This window comes from Staurois parvus, unplaced genomic scaffold (genome assembly GCF_062004578.1).
Source record: "Staurois parvus isolate SC_StPar_1 unplaced genomic scaffold, SC_StPar_1.0 ptg001404l, whole genome shotgun sequence".
Classification (NCBI taxonomy): Eukaryota; Metazoa; Chordata; class Amphibia; order Anura; family Ranidae; genus Staurois; species Staurois parvus.
The window spans coordinates 196,713-205,407 of NW_028319200.1; the positions used below are offsets into that span (position 1 = coordinate 196,713).

The 8,695-nt window shown below is 51.0% G+C and overlaps 1 protein-coding gene across 5 annotated transcripts in view; it reads right to left on the reverse strand.

The window, feature by feature from the left end:
- Nucleotides 1–8,139, reverse strand: part of ZNF384 (zinc finger protein 384) — a 133,266-nt gene extending 125,127 nt beyond the window's left edge. For 2 of the 5 annotated variants that reach the window (XM_089661911.1, XM_089661909.1), the window contains exon 1: nt 8,021–8,139. The gene's annotated coding sequence lies outside the window, so the exon portion shown is untranslated. The remainder of the gene's footprint in view (nt 1–8,020) is intronic. The other 3 variants (XM_089661910.1, XM_089661906.1, XM_089661912.1) reach the window with 2 other exon arrangements.
- Nucleotides 8,140–8,695: the final 556 nt, after the last annotated feature.

Consider the following 8,695-nt stretch of genomic DNA (forward strand, 5'->3'; position numbering starts at 1 on the left):
GCACTGTTCCCCCCACTGACACCGATGATGGGGCACTGTTCCCCCCACTGACACCGATGATGGGGCACTGTTCCCCCCACTGACACCGATGATGGGGCACTGTTCCCCCCACTGACACCGATGATGGGGCACTGTTCCCCCCACTGACACCGATGATGGGGCACTGTTCCCCCCACTGACACCGATGATGGGGCACTGTTCCCCCCACTGACACCGATGATGGGGCACTGTTCCCCCCACTGACACCGATGATGGGGCACTGTTCCCCCCACTGACACCGATGATGGGGCACTGTTCCCCCCACTGACACCGATGATGGGGCACTGTTCCCCCCACTGACACCGATGATGGGGCACTGTTCCCCCCATTGACACCGATGATGGGGCACTGTTCCCCCCACTGACACCGATGATGGGGCACTGTTCCCCCCACTGACACCGATGATGGGGCACTGTTCCCCCCACTGACACCGATGATGGGGCACTGTTCCCCCCACTGACACCGATGATGGGGCACTGTTCCCCCCACTGACACCGATGATGGGGCACTGTTCCCCCCACTGACACCGATGATGGGGCACTGTTCCCCCCACTGACACCGATGATGGGGCACTGTTCCCCCCACTGACACCGATGATGGGGCACCGTTCCCCCCACTGACACCGATGATGGGGCACTGTTCCCCCCACTGACACCGATGATGGGGCACTGTTCCCCCCACTGACACCGATGATGGGGCACTGTTCCCCCCACTGACACCGATGATGGGGCACTGTTCCCCCCACTGACACCGATGATGGGGCACTGTTCCTCCCACTGACACCGATGATGGGGCACTGTTCCTTCCACTGACACCGATGATGGGGCGCTATTCCTCCCACTGACATCGATGAAGGGGCACTATTCCTTCCACTGACACCAATGACGGGGCACTATTCCTCCCACTGACACCAATGACGGGGCGCTATTCCTCCCACTGACACCTGATGATGGGGCGCTATTCCTCCCACTGACACCAATGATGGGGCACTATTCCTCCCACTGACACCAATGATGGGGTGCTATTCCTCCCACTGACACCAATGATGGGGCGCTATTCCTCCCGCTGACACCAATGATGGGGCACTATTCCTTCCACTGACTCCAATGATGGGGCACTATTCCTCCCACTGACACCAATGATGGGGCACTATTCCTCCCACTGACACCTGATGATGGGGCGCTATTCCTCCCACTGACACCAATGATGGGGCGCTATTCCTCCCGCTGACACCAATGATGGGGCGCTATTCCTCCCGCTGACACCAATGATGGGGCGCTATTCCTCCTGCTGATACCAATGATGGGGCACTATTCCTGCCACTGATACCAATGATGGGGCACTATTCCTCCCACTGACACCAATGATGGGGCACTATTCCTCCCACTGACACCAATGATGGGGCACTATTCCTCCCACTGACACCAATGATGGGGCACTATTCCTCCCACTGACACCAATGATGGGGCACTATTCCTCCCACTGACACCAATGATGGGGCACTATTCCTCCCACTGACACCAATGATGGGGCACTATTCCTCCCGCTGACACCAATGATGGGGCACTATTCCTGCCACTGATACCAATGATGGGGCACTATTCCTCCCGCTGACACCAATGATGGGGCACTATTCCTCCCACTGATACCAATGATGGGGCACTATTCCTCCCACTGATACCAATGATGGGGCACTATTCCTCCCACTGACACCAATGATGGGGCACTATTCCTCCCACTGACACCAATGATGGGGCGCTATTCCTCCCACTGACACCAATGATGGGGCGCTATTCCTCCCACTGACACCAATGATGGGGCGCTATTCCTCCCACTGACACCAATGATGGGGTGCTATTCCTCCCGCTGACACCAATGATGGGGCGCTATTCCTCCCACTGACACCAATGATGGGGCGCTATTCCTCCCACTGACACCAATGATGGGGCACTATTCCTCCCACTGATACCAATGATGGGGCGCTATTCCTCCCACTGACACCAATGATGGGGCACTATTCCTCCCACTGACAGCAATGATGGGGCACTATTCCTCCCACTGACACCAATGATGGGGCACTATTCCTGCCACTGATACCAATGATGGGGCGCTATTCCTCCCACTGACACCAATGATGGGGCGCTATTCCTCCCACTGACACCAATGATGGGGTGCTATTCCTCCCGCTGACACCAATGATGGGGCGCTATTCCTCCCACTGACACCAATGATGGGGCACTATTCCTCCCACTGATACCAATGATGGGGCACTATTCCTCCCACTGACACCAATGATAGGACATTATTCCTCCCACTAATACTCATTATCGGCATTATTTCTCCTCCTACTGACCACAGACACTAGAAGTTTTTTACTGGCCCTTTGTGTAAACCGTTTGGAGACCCCTGAGGTCACACATAAATATCAGCAGGTAGGGTGGGCTTTAACACCCAGCCCATAAGCTTCCATGGGGGTCCGTGGTTCTGTACTGAGACTGTCTACTCCCAGCACACTGACAGCCCTCTAGGCAGCGGCACTGGCCCTCAACGATGGACTGCTGTGAGAGCCAATCACACTGAAGCAAAAGGGTGGGCTTTAACCTCTTCAGAACCGCCCACCTACATTGTACTGCGGGCAGGCGGTTCATACCAGCACAGCAACGTACCTGTACAGCGCTGCAAGTTTCTGGGTTCCGGGAGCGGGCCCCCGACCGATAACTCCTGCTGTGATTAGACAGAGTGGGATTTTATCAGCAGGTCCCGGCCAATGATTCAAAGCCAGGACCTGTCCAATCACAGCCCAGAGCCCTGTGTTGTTTATCAGAGGGAAGGATCTCTTTGTTTCTTCTCCCTGCAAAGCAGAGAGAAGAAACTATTTTTTTTGTAAAAAGGAGCACATGATAGGCACACACTTAACCCCTTCATTACCCCGAGACGTTAACCCCTTCCCAGCCAACGTCATTAGCGACCGTTTAACGTTTTAGCCCTGATCACTGTATTAACCCCTTGGCGCCTCCCGGCCCTTTAAGGGTTTCTGAAGCTGGGAGGCGGGGCGGGGTTTTAGGGTCATGTGACCGCCGTGATTCGCCGTCACATGATCAGGAAAGGTCCTTTCAGAAAGTACCGGACGTGTGCTGGGAGCACGCTCTCTCAGCACGTGTGTTTTTTTTTAACCACTTCCAGTCCGGACGCTTTCCCCCTTCCAGTCCGGACACTTTCACCCCCTTCCAGTCCGGACACTTTCACCCCCCTTCCAGTCCGGACACTTTCACCCCCTTCCAGTCCGGACACTTTCACCCCCCTTCCAGTCCGGACACTTTCCCCCCCCTTCCAGTCCGGACACTTTCCCCCCCCTTCCAGTCCGGACACTTTCCCCCCCCTTCCAGTCCGGACACTTTCCCCCCCCTTCCAGTCCGGACACTTTCCCCCCCCTTCCAGTCCGGACACTTTCCCCCCCCTTCCAGTCCGGACACTTTCCCCCCCTTCCAGTCCGGACACTTTCCCCCCCTTCCAGTCCGGACACTTTCACCCCCTTCCAGTCCGGACACTTTCCCCCCCTTCCAGTCCAGACACTTTCCCCCCCCTTCCAGTCCGGGCACTTTCACCTCCTTCCTGTCCGGACACTTTCACCCCCTTCCAGTCCGGACACTTTCCCCCCCCTTCCAGTCCGGACACTTTCCCCCCCCTTCCAGTCCGGACACTTTCCCCCCCTTCCTGTCCAGGCCAATTTTCAGCTTTCAACGCTATCACACTTTGAATGACAATTGCGCGGTCATGCAACACTGTATCCAAATTAATTTTTTACCATTTTTTGTAAACAGATAAAGCTTTATTTTAGTGGTATTTATTCACCGCTGGGATTTTTTTTTTTTTTGCTATGTAAATGAAAACGTCCAAAAATTTTGAAAAGAAGTGTTTTTCTTATAAAATTTTGCAAATAAATAATCTTTCATCATAAATCTTGGACAACATGTATTCCGTTATCTTTTTAGTAAAAAAAAAAAAAATAAGCCAAATAAGTTTATAACCAAAAATTATAATTTTGAAACATTTGTTTTACATTTTTATATTATTATTTATGGGTTTTTTGTTTACATACTGTCACCCTAGCAGTACAGTGTCACCATGGTGACACTGTACTACTTGTGGGGGGTGATGAAGATTTTTTTTTTTTTTTTTTTTACAGTGATTGCTTTTACACCCATAAAGGATGTAAAAGCAATCATTTCTCTTTCTCTCTGTCTGCATTCTTGCAGCCATTGAGAAATACTGAGTGAGCTGTGATTGGTCACAGCTTGTCACATGGTACAAGGCTGTTGTGAATAGCCCTGTACCATGTGACCTCTGTGATCATTCACAGATTTCACACGTAGTAAGCAATGATGTCACAAGTGACATCTTGCTTACTACTTTGCATGTGATCACTGATTGGCCTATCAGTGATCACATGATCAGGACCTCGTACAGAGGTCCTGTCCGATGATCGGTGTTCCACTGTGTCCGGAGGACTATTCCAAAGGAGCGCGCACAGCTAGAAATGGCGGGTGCCGTTTATGAACGGCAACCCACCCCTGGAGTGCCACCGTCCTGCCGTTTATAAACAGCAGGCGAACAGCAAATGGTTAATTGCACACAAATGTGCGTCCGCTCAGCGTCTAGGCCCAGATGCCGGGAGGCCGCACATTTGTGTGCGGCCGACGTGAAGAGGTTAAGCCGGCCATACACATGTAGATTTTCACACGGGAATGTTCGTTTCAAGACTATTCGTTTGATTTTCAAATCGTTCGTGGAGGTCAAATCGATGTTTGTTTTCGACCGCAGTGACGGGACAATCCGAAGAAGCAGGAAGAAAAGTATAGGTGGTCATCGTTCAGAAATTCCATTCATTTTAAACTCGAATGTTAACCCCCCGCACGCAAATGTGCGCCCTCCCGGTATCTGGGCCTAGACGCCGAGCGCCCGCACATTTGCGTTCATGTAACAAAAAACATATGTGCTGAGAGCGCGCGCCCTGTGTGCTCCCAGCACACATGTGCGGTAATCACGGAAAGGTCCCGGTCCGCTCTTTCGATCGGGACCTTTCCCGATCATGTGACCGGCCGTGACGTCACGGCGGCCACATGACACTAAGCCCCGCCCCCCTCCCAGTGCAGGAACTCCTTTTCAAGCTGGGACGTTCCGGCGTGAAGGGGTTAAAAAGCAAGAGACAATTTTCGAAACGTCATTCACCGGATGTTCAAAGAATTTTGGTACGAATACTCGCGTCCGAAAATCTACACGTCTATGGCCAGCTTTAGTGACACTGGTGATGTCAAGGACAGTTCCCACCCGGCGTCAGATTGCCCGCCGCACTATCACAGTCCAACTATAAGTCGCTGATCACCGCCACCACTAGTACAAAAAAAATAAAAAATATAAAGAAATTAAAAATTCATTATATATCTCATAGTTTGTAGACGCTATAACTTTCACATCAACGGGGGGGAGGGGGTTTGTACCAAAGACATGGAGCAGAACACATTTGGGGCTAAATTTATGAAGAAATTTTATTTTTTTATTGGATATGTTTTATAGCAGAGAGTAAAAATTATTTTTTCCCCCAAATTTTTGGTCTTTTTTTCATTTATATCATAAAATCTAAAAAAAAAAAAAAAAACCCCAGTGGTGATCAAATATTACCGAAAGAAAGCTCTGTGTGAAATACAGGAAATGAGGGATATCGTTGTCCCCAATACAGGAAATGAGGGATATCGTTGTCCCCAATACGGGAAATGAGGGATATCGTAGTCCCCAGTACGGGAAATGAGGGATATCGTAGTCCCCAGTACGGGAAATGAGGGATATCGTAGTCACCAGTACAGGAAATGAGGGATATCGTTGTCACCAGTACAGGAAATGAGGGATATCGTTGTCACCAATACAGGAAATGAGGGATATCGTTGTCACCAATACAGGAAATGAGGGATATCGTTGTCACCAATACAGGAAATGAGGGATATCGTTGTCACCAATACAGGAAATGAGGGATATCGTTGTCACCAGTACAGGAAATGAGGGATATCATAGTCACCAGTACAGAAAATGAGGGATATCGTTGTCACCAGTACAGGAAATGAGGGATATCGTTGTCCCTGGTCATGAAGGGGGTAAAATCTTCTGGAGCTCAAGTGGTTAAATTTGGGGGGGTCCCTGTTTTAATGTTTATATAAACAAATGTCTCCGATTTGCCCCCTTTTGGTCTGTGAAATATCCCACTGAATGTACTTTGCTGTTCAACAATAAAAAAAAAACCGTGTTGATCCTGCCAGAAATGTGAGCTGATAACTTCCTGTGCTCATCTACCTCTGGACTGTTCCGTCCAAGGACTACAAAACACCTCCCCCTGTTACGGAGAAGAGAGGGAGGAGTCATGTCCTCCTAACACACTTCCCTGTCTCAGAGGGACAGTGCTGTTCAGTACTGCTGTCACCCCAAGAGAGGAAGTGAGTTAATGGCAGGATCATCAGAATCAAAGGAAACAATAGTGTGAAAACTAATGCAGCCACCAGATCCCAGGACTGCAAAGCTGTCAATGTTCCTTCTTGGGCTCAGATACACTTTTACTGCCATCCAAACGTTTTGTTTATGTGGAGAAGAGTTGTCACTTTTTTTTCCTCCAGGAGATGATCCCTCACTTCCTGTCCTGGTGACACTCATACAGGAAAGTCACCGGTACGGGAAAGGAGGGACGCCGTAGTCACCAGTACGGGAAATGAGGGACATCGTAGTCACCAGTACGGGAAATGAGGGATATCGTAGTCACCAGTACGGGAAATGAGGGATATCGTAGTCCCCAGTACGGGAAATGAGGGATATCGTAGTCACCAGTACGGGAAATTAGGGATATCGTAGTCACCAGTACGGGAAATGAGGGATATCGTAGTCACCAGTACGGGAAATGAGGGATATCGTAGTCACCAGTACGGGAAATGAGGGATATCGTAGTCACCAGTACGGGAAATGAGGGATATCGTAGTCACCAGTACGGGAAATGAGGGATACCGTTGTCACCAGTACGGGAAATGAGGGATATCGTGGTCACCAGTACGGGAAATGAGGGATACCGTGGTCACCAGTACGGGAAATGAGGGATATCGTGGTCACCAGTACGGGAAATGAGGGATATCGTGGTCACCAGTACGGGAAATGAGGGATATCGTTGTCACCAATACGGGAAATGAGGGATATCGTAGTCACCAGTACGGGAAATGAGGGATATCGTGGTCACCAATACAGGAAATGAGGGATATCGTGGTCACCAGTACGGGAAATGAGGGATATCGTGGTCACCAATACAGGAAATGAGGGATACCGTTGTCACCAATACAGGAAATGAGGGATATCGTGGTCACCAGTACAGGAAATGAGGGATACCGTTGTCACCAATACAGGAAATGAGGGATACCGTTGTCACCAATAAAGGAAATGAGGGATATCGTTGTCACCAATAAAGGAAATGAGGGATATCGTTGTCCATTGTTGTCACCAGTACAGGAAATGAGCAGCAATAAAAATATCATCAGACGTTTCCCCCTTCCTCATATTCTTGTTGCGTCGCGGAGATTTGCCATGACTTCCTGTCCTGACATCCATGATAATGGAAACATGGAACAGCAATGCTGCAGGAAGCAGAACTTCTGGACAATGAGGACAATGGTGGCTCAGAACTGGGATCCCAATGTAAACAATCCCCTGACCCATTGTATGGAGGAGGGAAGTTCTGGAACCCAGGGACTCTCCTTCTCATCCTGGGACACTGACCAATCCCAGACAGGGCAGGATGGGGGGGTCTGGAGGACCCCCAGGGAGCAGAGCCGGGCACAATGCAGGCACAGCCATGACACTGGGAGTCACAAGGCCTCCTCAGAGGGGCCCAGGCCCCGGCTGGAGGGGGATACATAGCCCCGTGACGTCACACCGGCCTACATACACACACTCTTACCTCACACGTTATCACCTCGCTCCCTCTCAGCCTCCGGGTTCCCCCAGCTCCTCGCGCCGCTTCCGCTTCCGGTCCCCGCGGGGAAGCGCGTGAACCGACCTGCGCGCGACCCCCCTCCCTCCGCTTCCTGCCGCGTGTATGCGCAAGCTCAGGCTCCCGCCGACGCCGCCATCTTGCCTACGGGCACCGATGCCAGGTTCCCCAGCCCAAAAAAAAGAGCGGACAGCCCCGCACGGGATGCAGCGACGGTCCAAAAATATAGTTTTATTGATACTAACTTATCTGCCCGCTTCAGTGATCGATAACCCGCTATAGGGAGAACCGCTACCAACATCAAAAATGTCCGCCCGCTCACCCCAGACACTGACGTCACCTGAGCGACGTCTGCTGTCTGAGGAATCCGCAGCCCCGAGTCTGGTCACGCCCCCCTGCCTGCTGGACGAGGGCGGGTATTTTTTTTTTCCGAGGCCGCCATTTTTTTGCAGCAAATTATCTTTATTGACAAATTGTTTATCGTACATTGCTGCAAACTCCCGGGATGTGAGGGAAAGATGAATGGCTGCGGAGCTGGGAGCTCCATCCTCCCCTCACACAGTGTACACAAAACATCATTAGCCCAAGAGAACCAGTCATATTCATATCATATTGCAATAAAAATGGTTCACATTGTCCACA